The sequence below is a fragment of the Bos taurus genome, chromosome 8 (assembly GCF_002263795.3).
Source record: "Bos taurus isolate L1 Dominette 01449 registration number 42190680 breed Hereford chromosome 8, ARS-UCD2.0, whole genome shotgun sequence".
Lineage (NCBI taxonomy): Eukaryota > Metazoa > Chordata > Mammalia > Artiodactyla > Bovidae > Bos > Bos taurus.
The window spans coordinates 70,598,150-70,610,932 of record NC_037335.1 but is presented as its reverse complement, the minus strand read 5'-3'; the positions used below and the strand labels follow the sequence as shown (position 1 = coordinate 70,610,932).

Here is a 12,783-nt window from a genome sequence, read left to right as displayed (position 1 = left end):
TATGTGAGAGCTGGAGGGAGGTTTTGAGCTAATAATTACAAGCAGAACTGTCTAATGAAGAAGCGGCTTGCTTCCAAGGCCGCGAGTTCCCTGTGCCTAGAACTGTTTAAGTAGTGATTTGAATGCTTCTAGTCAGAGATAGTTTTCTGTGGTTGTGGTTTCAGCCTGTCTGCCCTCTAATGCCATCTCTCAGCGCCTACCATCTTACTGAGGTTCTCTGACCTTGGACATGGGGTATCTCCTCTCAGCCACTCACACAAGAACACAAGAGAAGACTCTACACATGGATAACACCAGATGCTCAACACAGAAATTGGACTGATTATATTCTTTGCAGCCAAAGATGGAGAAGCTCTGCACAGTCAGCAAAAACAAGACCGGGAGCAGACTGCGGCTCAGATCATGAACTCCTTATTGCCAAATTCAGACTTAAATTGAAGAAAGTAGGGGAAACCACTAGACCATTCAGGTATGACCTAAATCAAATCCCTAACGATTATACAGTGGAAGTGAGAAATAGATTTAAGGGACTAGATCTGATAGACAGAGTGCCTAATGAACTATGGATGGAGGTTCATGACATTGTATAGGAGACAGGAATCAAGATCATCCCCAAGAAAAATAAATGCAAAAAAGCAAACTGGCTGTCTGAGGAGGCCTTACAAATAGCTGTGAAAAGAAGAGAAGCCAAAAGCAAAGGAGAAAAGGAAAGATATACACATTTCAATGCAGAGTTCCAAAGAATAGCAAGGAGAGATAAGAAAGCCTTCTTCAGTGATCAATGCAAAGAAATGGAGGGAAACAATAGAATGGAAAGCATAGAGATTGCTTCAAGAAAATTAGAGATACCAATGGAACATTTCATGCAAAGATGGGCTCATTAAAGACAGAAATGATATGGACCTAACAGAAGCAGAAGATATAAAGAAGAGGTGGCAAGAATACACAGAAGAACTGTATAAAAAAGATCTTCACAACCCAGATAATCATGATGGTGTGATCACTCACTAGAGCCAGACATCCTGGAATGTGAAGTCAAGTGGGCCTTAGGAAGCATCACTACAAACAAAGCTAGTGGAGGTGATGAAATTCCAGTTGAGCTAATTCAAATCCTGAAAGATGATGCTGTGAAAGTGCTGCACTCAATATGCCAGCAAATTTGGAAAACTCAGCAGTGGCCACAGGACTGGAAAATGTCAGTTTTCATTCCAATCCCAAAGAAAGGCAATGCCAAAGAATGCTCAAACTACTGCACAATTGCACTCATCTCACATGCTAGTAAAGTAATGCTCAAAATTCTCCAAGCCAGGCTTCAGCAATATGTGAACCGTGAACTTCCTGATGTTCAAGCTGGTTTTAGAAAAGGCAGAGGAACCAGAGATCAAATTGCCAGCATCCACTGGATCATGGAAAAAGCAAGAGAGTTCCAGAAAAACATCTATTTCTGCTTTACTGACTATGCCAAAGCCTTTGACTGTGTGGATCACAATGAACTGTGGAAAATTCTGAAAGAGATGGGAATACCAGACCACCTGACCTACCTCTTGAGAAATCTGTATGCGGGTCAGGAAGCAACAGTTAGAACTGGACATGGAACAACAGACCTGTTCCAAATAGGAAAAGGAGTGCGTCAAGGCTGTACATTGTCACCCTGCTTATTTAACTTATATGCAGAGTACATCATGAGAAACACTGGGCTGGAAGAAGCACAAGCTGGAATCAAGATTGCCAGGAGAAATATCAATAACCTCAGATATGCAGATGACACCACCCTTATGGCAGAGAGTGAAAAAGTTGGCTTAAAGCTCAACATTCAGAAAACTAACATCATGGCATCCGGTCCCATCACTTCATGGCAAATAGATGGGTAAACAATGGATACAGTGACAGACTTTATTTTGGGTGGGGGAGCTCCAAAATCACTGCAGATAGTGAATGCAGCCTTGAAATTAAAAGACACTTAATCCTTGGAAGAAAAGTTATGACCAATCTAAACAGCATATTACAAAGCAGAGACATTACTTTGCCAACAAAGGTCTGGCTAGTCAAAGCTATAGTTTTTCCAGTGGTCACGTATGGATGTGAGAGTTGGACTATAAAGAAAGCTGAGCACTGAAGAATTGATGCTTTTGAACTGTGGTGTTGGAAAAGACTCTTGAGAGTCCCTTGGACTGCAAGGAGATCCAACCAGTCCGTCCTAAAGAAGATCAGTCCTGGATGTTCATTGGAAGGACTGATGTTGAAGCTGAAACTCCAATACTTTGGCCACCTGATGCGAAGAATTGACTCATTTGAAAAGGCCCTGATGTTGGGAAAGATCGAGGGCAGGAGGAGAAGGGGATGACAGAGGATGAGATGGTTGGATGGCATCACTGACTCAATGAACATGAGTTTGGTGTTCAACTCCGGGAGTTGGTGATGGACAGGAAGGCCTGGCATGCTGCAGCCATGGGGTCTCACAGAGTTGGACAGGACCAAGTGACTGAACTGAACTGAACTGAACTGAGTCAGAGATATCATATAAAGGCTCCTATTGAATCTGAGTTAATTCTGGGAGATAGTTAAGGACAGAGCAGCCTGGTGTACTATAGTTCATGAAGTCACAGGGTGGGACACGAACCCATGGACTGTAGCCCCCCAGGCTCCTCTGTCCATGGGATTCTCCAGGCAAGAATACTAGAATGGGTGGCCATTCCCTTCTCCAAGTGATCTTCCCAACCCAGGGATTGAACCCTGGTCTCCCACATTGCAAGCAGATTCTTTACCATCTGAGCCACCAGGGAAACCCCAACACTCACTCTGGGACACAGTGGAGGTCAGAGGAGTTTGGCATGCTACGGTCCATGAGGTCGCAAAGATTTAGCCACTGAAAAACAAACATCATTTTGGAAATCAAGCCAGACACTTTTAAGGTAGCTTCCAGATTTAAACTCTGTGACTTGATTCATACTCGGAAGAAATCATCAGCCAATTAGTACAATGGCTAACTGTTGCTTTTGACACTCTCTCACTTCCCTTTTCTGACTCCTTTTATCCGTCTCCAGGAACTTCCATCCCATCCCCTTGCTGCTGTCATGACACCCACTGGATTCTCAGCTGGGTCGGCTCTCTAGATATCATGTCCCTACTGCAAAGTAAGTCCTCTTCCTCCCCATCAAAATGTTCAGGCTCTGACACACAGCCTCCTATTGACAAGCAGGGAAAATGTAAACTGACATCGTGAACAGCCGAATTTGAGAAACTGAGTCCTATTGGAGGAGCTATAAACTTATTTATAACCAGTCTGTATCATACATTCTGAATCATTTTTCATTTATTAGCTTCTGTGTTCATCTTAAATGTGCTTTGGTTAATTTGGTCTCCTTTCATCAGAGAGTTAGCATTTGCAGGCAGGAATGCTATGATGTAATCTTCTGAATCCTGCACAAAAGCCTTGTATTTCAGTTATAGGGCTATTGGATTAAAATCAAGGCAAGTCCTTTTCATGAACTAGCTTGTCCACTTGTTCACAATGCCTGCCATCCACACCCCAGGCCCTGATATAGCTAGGGAGTATGGCGAAGGGGCTTTCCAGGTGGCTCTGCAGTAAAGAATCCACCTGCCAATGCAGGAGACACAGGTTTGATCCCTGGACTGGGAAGATCCCCTGGAGAGGAAATGGCAACCAACTCCAGTATTCTGGCCTGGGAAATCTCATGGACAGAGGAGCCTGGCGGGTCACAGTCCTGCTGCTGCTGCTGCTGCTAAGTCGCTTCAGTCGTGTCCGACCCTGTGCGACCCCATAGACGGTAGCCCACCAGGCTCTCCTGTCCCTGGGATTCTCCAGGCAAGAACATTGGAGTGGGTCACAGTCCATGGAGTCACAAAAGAGTCAGACACGACTTAGCAACTAAACAACAAGAACAATGAAGGGGAGGAGAATAGGGCCCCTGCTCCCTGAAAAGAAGTGGGATGGAAAATGCCTACTCAGTGCTGGGCACTGTGCTTGACATGCTCCATCCTTGTAACACTCGATGCTTGGACAACCCCATCAGGCAGGGATGGTTCATTTCCTTTTAGTTGGAAAACAAACAAAAAACTGGAGCCCAGAAAAGATTGCCCAGAGAATGAGAGCCAAAGCTCAAACCCAAGTCCCTCTGGCTCCATGTTGTCCTTAAACAAACAAAATATGATTACTAAGCAAATTTGTTTTCAATGAGAAGGACACATTATTTTTTTTTCCTTTCTGGAGCCCAGGGAATGAAAGGATCATTTTTTTCAAACCTGTGACTGGGGCCAAAGAATAGAGCAAAAACTGCTTAGGTTAGTCCTGGGGGGATATTAAGATGGAATTCAGTAATCCACGGACAGAAGCGTTTGTGTCTTACCAGGTGGAACTCCATGAGCTACCGTGAGCCGCTCAGCACCTCAGAGGAACCTAGGATCAATCGGGTTCTGGCCCAGCTTGCGGAGAGCCACGGCTTGCCCGCCATCTAGTGGTGAGTCGGAAGCCTCGCTGTAGGGCTCAAAAAAGAAGGATCTGGGGTCAAAATGCCTTCGTGATCCTTAAAGACCTCAGTCAGAGTTCCCTGTAACAGGTGGGTCCAGAGCGCATCCCAGCGCCCCCAGAGAAATTCATCTGCTGTTCATTTGCCATCAGAAGCGTGTTCCAGAACTCAGTGGCCTCTCTCAACTCACACCTTCACTTTCAGGCTTTCTGGAAAGTACTTTGAATTTGCTTCCCTCCCTTGTATTTCCATTCATGTTAGTCACACAGAGAGGGGGGAAAAAAACAACACACCTCAGTTAATCTAGTTCTTCAGCTACACACATACCACCACCACCACCACTTATTGGCAGGGCCACTAATCAGAGAGCCTCTCCATGGGAAGTCTTCCTAAACACAAGATCCAGGTGGGGAGAATGCAGCAGCTTGGGGAGGCAAAAGAATGAGGATCACCAAGGAAGAAAAAGTTGGCTTAAAACTCAACATTCAGAAAACTAAGATCATGGCATCTGGTCCCATCACCTCATGGCAAATAGATGGGGAAACAATGGATATGGTGACAGACTTTATTTTTGAGGGGCTCCAAAATCACTGAAGATGGTGAATGCAGCCATGAAATTAAAAGACACTTGCTCCTTGGAAGAAAAGCTATGACCAAACTAGGCAGCATATTAAAAAGCAGAGACATTACTTTGCCAACAAAGGTCTGTCTAGTCAATGCTGTGGTTATTCCAGTAGTCATATATGGATGTGAGAGTTGGACTATAAAGAAAGGTGAGTGCCGAACAATTGATGCTTTTGAACTCTAGCGTTGGAGAAGACTCTTGAGAGTCCTGTGGACTGCAAGGAGATCCAACCAGTCAATCCTAAAGGAAATCAGTCCTGAATATTCATTGGAAGGACTGATGCTGAAGCTGAAACTCCAATATTTGGCCACCTGATGTGAAGAACTGACTCCTTGAAAAAGACCCTGATGCTGGGAAAGATTGAAGTCAGGAGGAGAAGGGGATGACAGAGGATGAGATGGTTGGATGGCATCACTGACTTGATGGACCTGAGTTTGAGCAAGCTCCGGGAGCTGGTGATGGACAGGGAAGCTTGTGTGCTGCAGTCCATGGGGTCAAAAAGAGTGGACATGACTGAGAAACTGAACTGAACTGAGGAAGAAAATGCCGTTCTTGAAAAGGAACCCCCATTAACAGAGCCCTGGGAACAGGGGCATCCTCAGCACGACTGAGTGACTTCCCTTTCACTTTTCACTTTCATGCATCGGAGAAGGAAATGGCAACCCACTCCAGTGTTCTTGCCTGGAGAATCCCAGGGACGGGGGAGCCTGGTGGGCTTCCGTCTATGGGGTCGCACAGAGTCGGACACGACTGAAGCGACTTAGCAGCAGCAGCAGACACTCAGGTCACCAGGCTCCCTTCAGAGCCTCCCTCTGCCCCTCTGCCCCTTCTCCTTGCCTGGTACCCAGTCCCCCTTCCAACAGTGTAGGCTGTTGTGCAGAGCCTGGATGTGGACAACTCCAGACTGGCAGTTTCAATGGTCCAGAGATGCAGGCTTAACCTTGGTGTCAGAGGTGATGGAGAGGCATCCCAGAATATTTTCTCTGAGTATCACTGGCTGATGAAGAGTTCTCCAAGCTCATGCTGACTTTTGTACTTGATTCACCCTGTTTAGTCATTCCTTATATACGTGAATGAATAATGTTACATGTTCTGTCAATGCACATTGTTCTTTTAAGATTGTTTTTTGATGTGGACTGTTTTAACGTATTTATTGAATTTGTTACAATATTGTTTCTGTTGTTTATGTTCTGGTTTTTTGGCCCAGGAGCATGTGGGATCTTAGCTCCTTGATCAGGGATCAAACTCACATCCCCTGCATTGTAAGGTGAAGTCTTTAACCACTGAACCACCGGGAAAGTCCTGTATATAGTTTTAATTTTAAAATATATGTCCAGGTTAGATCTTGTGGTTGGCACAATAATCCCTCCCTCCAAAAATACCCACATCTTTTATCCCCAAAACCTGTGAATATATTACCTTTCCGAACCAAAGAGACTTTACAGAGGTGATTAAGGTTAAGGACATTGAGATGGTGAGAGTGTCTTGGATTATCCAGGTGGGCCCTATCTAAACACATTACTTCTTTAAAAACAGAGAACCTTTCCAGGCTATGATCAGAGAGAGAGAGAGAGAGATGACAACAGGACAAGGGTCTGGGAGAAATGTGACATTACTGGCTTTGAACATGGAGAAAGGGGTCCATACCCAAACCAAGGAATGTGGGCAGCCTGTAGAAGCTGCCTGGCTTCCCTGGTGGCTCTGACAGTAAAGAAACTGTCTGCAATGCAGGAAACCCAAGTTGAATCCCTGGGTCAGGAATATCCTCTGGAGAAGGAAATGGCAACCCACTGCAGTATTCTTGTCTGGGAAATCCCACAGACAGAGGAGCCTGGCAGGCTACGGTCCATGGGGTCCCAAAGAGACAGACGTGACTTTTCTGTTGAACACTTTCACTTTCTAGATGCTGAGAAAGGCAAGGAAAAGAATTTTCCCTAGAGCCTGCAGACAAGAATGCAGCCTGTGGAGTTTAGCCCAGCGAGGACCATGTCAGACTTCTGCACAACTGTAAGATAATTTGCATGGTTTTAAGCCACTAACTTTGTGGGGACTTGTTAGAGGAGCAATAAAACTCATGCAAACTTTTTTAGGTTTTGAGATCTCAAAGTCTCATTCAGCATCAAAGCAAGGACTGCCTTCCTTTGATGTTGCCTGTAAAGACATTGCTCTGATCAGAACTGTATTTTTTTTGGAGTTTTGTTTCAGGACCTAGGGAAAAGGTGCCATTTCTGTCAATAGACTATTTTATTACTTGGAAACCATAAGATCAACTCTATCACACAAAGTGAGCTTCTGATGAATGTTGTTAGACTCGTCAAGGAGTTCTGAATTAAGGCGCTCTTGGGGATGGTTTCTGTGCCCCTCATCATTGACTAGGACACACTCTAGAAATAGAAATATGAATATATACCATACAGAAAGCAGAAATGGATTGTCTCTACCAGGAAGCATTGTCTCCTTAAGAATATTGACTGGGACTTCCCTGGTGGTCCAATGGTTAAGAATCCTCTAGTCAATGCAGGGGACATGGGTTCCATCCCTGGTCTGAGAAGATTCCACATGCCTCGGGGCAGCTAAGCCTGTGAGCCACATATACTGAGTCTGTGCATTCTAGAGCCCCTGATCGACAAGAGAAGCCACCACAATGAGAAGCTGGTGCCCTGCAACTAGAGAAAGCCCATGGCCAGCAACAAAGCCCCAGTGCTGCCAAAAGTAAATAAATATTTTTAAAAAGAAATACTCACTGAATCATGAAGTTGTCCAAACCTCTTTAATACAATCATTCTATTGGAATCTTTTACTTGAAGCTAATTCCCAAGAAGCTAAATAAAATGTACATGAAATTTTTTACAAAAAAATTAGAACAGTAAAAATGACAGAGTCAAACAAAATTATCCCATGCCATTAGGCAAACCATTAAAAATTACAATTACTCTTGCTATGACAAATAGGGAGATAGTCTTATCGTGTGAAATGAAAGAAGCATATGATAGAACGGTGTTCATTCAATGATCCTTTATTGACCACATGCTATATGCCAGGGATTGTACCAAGAACCAAGTCATTAAGGGGAACCAAAGTAGCTATGGGCTTCCCAGGTAGCACACTGGTAAAGAATTGGCCTGCTGATGCAGGAGACGAAAGGAAAGTGGGTTTGATCCCAGGTCAGGAAGAGCCTCTGGAGGAGGAAATGGCTGCCCACTCCAGTATTCTTGCTTGGAGAGAATTCCACGGACAGAAGAATCTGGCGGGCTACAGCCCTTGGGGTCGCAAAGAGTAGGATGCGACTAAGCATGCACGCACATGGCACAAAGTAGATAATACTGCTCTTATGTACTGAGGTGTGCCATGATGACAAAAATGTAAAATGGTCTGTACGAATGGAAGGAGATATACCCAAAATAAAGCAAGGGTGAAGTGAAGTGAAGTGAAAGTCATTCAGTTGTGTCTGACTCTGTGACCCCATGACTATACAGTCCATGGAATTCTCCAGGCCAGATTACTGGAATGGGTAGCCTTTCCCTTCTCCAGAGGGGATCTTCCCAACCCAGGGATCAAACCCAGGTCTCCTGCATTGCAGGGTGATTCTTTACCAGCTGAGCTACAAGGGAAGCCCAAGAATACTGGGGTGGGTAGCCTATCCCTTCTCCAGAGGATCTTCCCAACCCAGGAATCGAACTGGGGTCTCCTGCATTGCAGGCGGATTCTTTACCTACTGAGCTATGAGGGAAGCAAAGCAATGGCAAGGCATGATAAATATTCTCCTTAACCTCCTTAAATTATCTGTTCAGGTATAATCATTATATTAAGGGATAGAGCAGGAAGAAGCATAAACCTCTGGACCAAAGTCTTGATGCAGGGTAGGAATTGCAGCAGGCTCCTGACTGGGGAAGCAGGGTCAGAATATGTTGTTTAGAAAAATAACAAGCAACAGCCTGGCAGATCATAGGGCCATGGTCTTCCCCAGCAGGAATCCAGCTGTACACACAAGTCCTTTCCAGTGAGGTTGGTTCCAGGGGGCCACCACTGAGCCTGCCTGACCCCTGTGTATCTGGGAGTTTTACTGCACTGGGCTGTATCCTGAGGGTTGGCAACACCTGTCACTCTCTGTCTCCAGGACACTGACAGGTTAACTGGGCAAGCAGATGCTGTATTCATCACTTGTGGTTTTTATGCTGCTGTCCGTGTCAGATAAGCCACCTCCCCTGGATCTGCCTTGGTTTCCCTGTGTGAACAAGGAAAGTTGTGTGTGTGTGCTAAGTCACTTCAGTTGTGTCCAACTCTGTGCGATGCTATGGACTGTAGCCTGCCAGGCTGTAGCCTCTGTCCATGGGATTCTCCACGCAAGAACACTGGAATGGGTTGCCATGCCCTCCTCCTGGGGATCTTGTCAACCTAGGGATTGGACCTGCATCTCTTATGTCTCTTGCATTGGCACAGGGGTTCTTTACCCCAACACCATCCAAGGAAAGTCAGGGCTTGTTAGTTTCTAAAGTGCCTCCTAAAGGCTGCAGCCATGGGAGCGGTGCTGGGCTCTAGTCTCAGTGAGCTGAGTCCTAAGAAGGCACAGTCCCTGACCACTAGCTTCCTATCTGAAGACACTTTTGTGATGGTATTAATATGAAGAAAATTACAACACCCAAACAACTACAAAGCGCATGACAAAAGTGAAGGAGAGACTCAGGAGCAATGAATATTGATTGTCCAACATGTATGCGTAGGGTAGGGTGTGGTTGGGAAAGGCATTTATAGAGATCTCATCTCTTTCTCTATTTACTTTAGAAGTTGCTTTAAAAAGAATTACCGGGACTTCCCTGGTGGGTCCAGTGGTTAAGAATGGAGATCAGCTATAAGTTACCTCAGTGTCCCTCTCAGTTCGGTTCAATTCAGTCACTCAGTCATGTCCGACTATTTGCAACCCCATGAACCACAGCATGCCAGGCCTCCCTGTCCATCACCATCTCCCAGATTTCACCCAAACCCATGTCCATTGAGTTGGTGATGCCATCCAACCATCTCATCCTCTGTCGTCCCCTTCTCCTCCTGCCCTCAATCCTTCCCAGCATCAGGGTCTTTGCAAATGAGTCAGCTCTTCGCATCAGGTGGCCAAAGTATTGGAGTTTCAGCTTCAACATCAGTCCTTCCAATGAACACCCAGGACTGATCTCCTTTAGGATGGATTGGTTGGATCTCCTTGCAGTCCAAGGGACTCTCAAAAGTCTTCTCCAACACCACAGTTCAAAAGCATCAATTCTTCAGCGCTCAGCTATCTTTATAGTCCAACTCTCACATCCATACACGACCAATGGAAAAACCATAGCCTTGACTAGATGGACCTTTGTTGGCAAAGTAATGTCTCTGCTTTTTAATATGCTGTCTAGGTTGGTTAGAACTTTTCCTCCAAGGAGCAAGCGTCTTTTAATTTCATGGCTGCAGTCACCATCTGCAGTGATTTTGGAGCCCCCCAAAAATAAAGTCAGCCACTGTTTCCACTGTTTCCCCATCTATTTGCCATGAAGTGATGGGACCGGATGCCATGATCTTAGTTTTCTGAATGTTGAGCTTTAAGCCAACTTTTTCACTCTCCTCTTTCACTTTCATCAAGAGGCTTTTTAGTTCCTCTTCACTTTCTGCCATAAGGGTGGTGTCATCTGCATATCTGAGGTTATTGATATTTCTCCCGGCAGTCTTGATTCCAGCTTGTTCTTCCTCCAGACCAGCGTTTCTCATGATCTACTCTGCATATAAACTAAATAAACAAGGTGACAATACACAGCCTTGACGTACTCTTTTTCCTATTTGGAACCAGTCTCTTGTTCCATGTCCAGTTCTAACTGTTGCTTCCCGACCTGCATACAGGTTTCTCAAGAGGCAGTTTACTTCAAAATATCTCTTCCTTTTCACTCACCCTGCCCTCTTTCCCTCCTATTTCAAAAGGAGTTTTCAAAACCACTGTGAGATTCCCCTTCATATCCATCAAGATGGCTATTTTTTTAAAAAATCACAAGTGTTGATGAAGATTTGGAGACAATGAACCTTTGTGCACTGTTGATGGGAATGTAAAATGGTGCCAACCTTACAAAAACCAGTGTGATGGCTCCTCAAATCAATTAAAAATAGAACTACTGTACAATCCAACAATCCAGCTTCTGAGTATATACCCAAAAGAACTGAAAGCAGAGTTTCAAAGAGATATTTGTACACTGCTATCCATTGCAGTAGCTAAACTGTGGAAGCAACCCAAGTATCTATCCATCACCAGATGAATGCATAAATAAAATGTGGTATGTGCAAACAATGGAATACTGTTCAGCCTTAAAAAGGAAGGAAATTCTGACACACACTACAATATGGATGAAACTTGAGGACATTATGCTAAGTGAAATAAGCTGGTCACAAAAGATAAAATACTGTATGATTCCACTTACCGGAGGTTTAGTGGCCACATTCATAGAGACAGGAAATACAAGAGTGGTTGCCAGAAGCTGGGGAGAAGGGAAATGAGAATTGTTTAATGGATTGAGTTTCAGTTTTGAGCTTTTTCAGAAGGAAAATTCTGGAGATTGATTACACAACAATAGGAAGATATTTGATACTATTGAACTATACACTTAAAATGGTGAAGTTGAAGGACTTCTCTGGTGGTCCAGTGGCTAAGACTCCATGCTCCCAGTGCAGGGGATCAGGGTTTGATCCCTGGTCAAGGAACTAGACCCCACATGCTGCAACTAAAGTATCCTGTATGCTGCAAATAAGACCTGGTGCAGCCAAATAAAGAAACAAGTATTTTTAAAATATAATGTTTTCCATCACTAAGTCATGTCTGACCCCATAGACTGTAAAAATAGAACAAATAAAATGGTCAAGTTGGTAAATTTTATATTGTGTTTATTTTGCCACAATAAAAAAAAAGTCTTTGCTGCCCCTCCTCACATTAACTTTTCTTTGCGCATCTGTGACCCTATCTTGTGTCACCTTTTCTGTTGGGCTGGATCTTTTCTTCACTCCCCTTCAGAACTGCTGCAAACATCTGTAAGACTGGGGGTAAGACTATGGGCATTGTTTAGACCTGTTCAAGATTGTAAATCCAGATCACATATAAGTGAATAGAATGCGTTCTAACTTGGAAATATATCTTTGCGACAACAAAATGGCAAAGGGTATGAAGCTACAGTTTCTAGAATCCTGAAGGTTGGTAAACTGTAAAGGCCTGGCTCTTTCCTTAAACCACACTCTCCCAGACTTCCCCGGTGGCACAGTGGATGAGAATCTGCCTGCCAATGCAGGAGACACGGGTTCAGTCTCTGGTCTGGGAAGATTCCACTTGCCACTGAGCAACTAAGCTCATGTGCCACAGCTACTGAGTCTGAGTGCCTAGAAGCTGTGCTCCTTATCAAGAGAAGCCTGCACAATCAGGAGACGCCTGCGCACCCCCAAGTAGAGAAAGCTGATGTACAGCAAAGAAAACCTAGTGCAATCAAAAATAAATTTAAAAAACCATCACAGTCCCCACTCCAGCACCTGTTTCTGCACAGCAGAGGGGCCCAGGCCGGTCCACATCCTTAACAGCAGCTTCCACAGATCCCAGCCAGCCTGCCCCCTCTGCCAAATTTCTTTGCCGCCAGCAGGCTACTCAAGTCTGCAGTCACCAAAGAGCTACACAATTACATT

General features: G+C 44.7%; 1 long non-coding RNA gene across 14 annotated transcripts in view; it reads left to right on the top strand.

Moving 5' to 3' along the window:
• LOC107132707 (uncharacterized) overlaps positions 1-12,783 on the top strand; it is an 81,557-nt gene that overhangs the window by 60,609 nt on the left and 8,165 nt on the right. For 9 of the 14 annotated variants that reach the window (XR_009495614.1, XR_009495610.1, XR_009495606.1 and 6 more), the window contains 2 exons: positions 165-3,134; positions 4,371-7,119. This is a non-coding gene — a long non-coding RNA (uncharacterized lncRNA). The remainder of the gene's footprint in view (positions 1-164; positions 3,135-4,370; positions 7,120-12,783) is intronic. The other 5 variants (XR_009495612.1, XR_009495607.1, XR_001500868.3 and 2 more) reach the window with 4 other exon arrangements.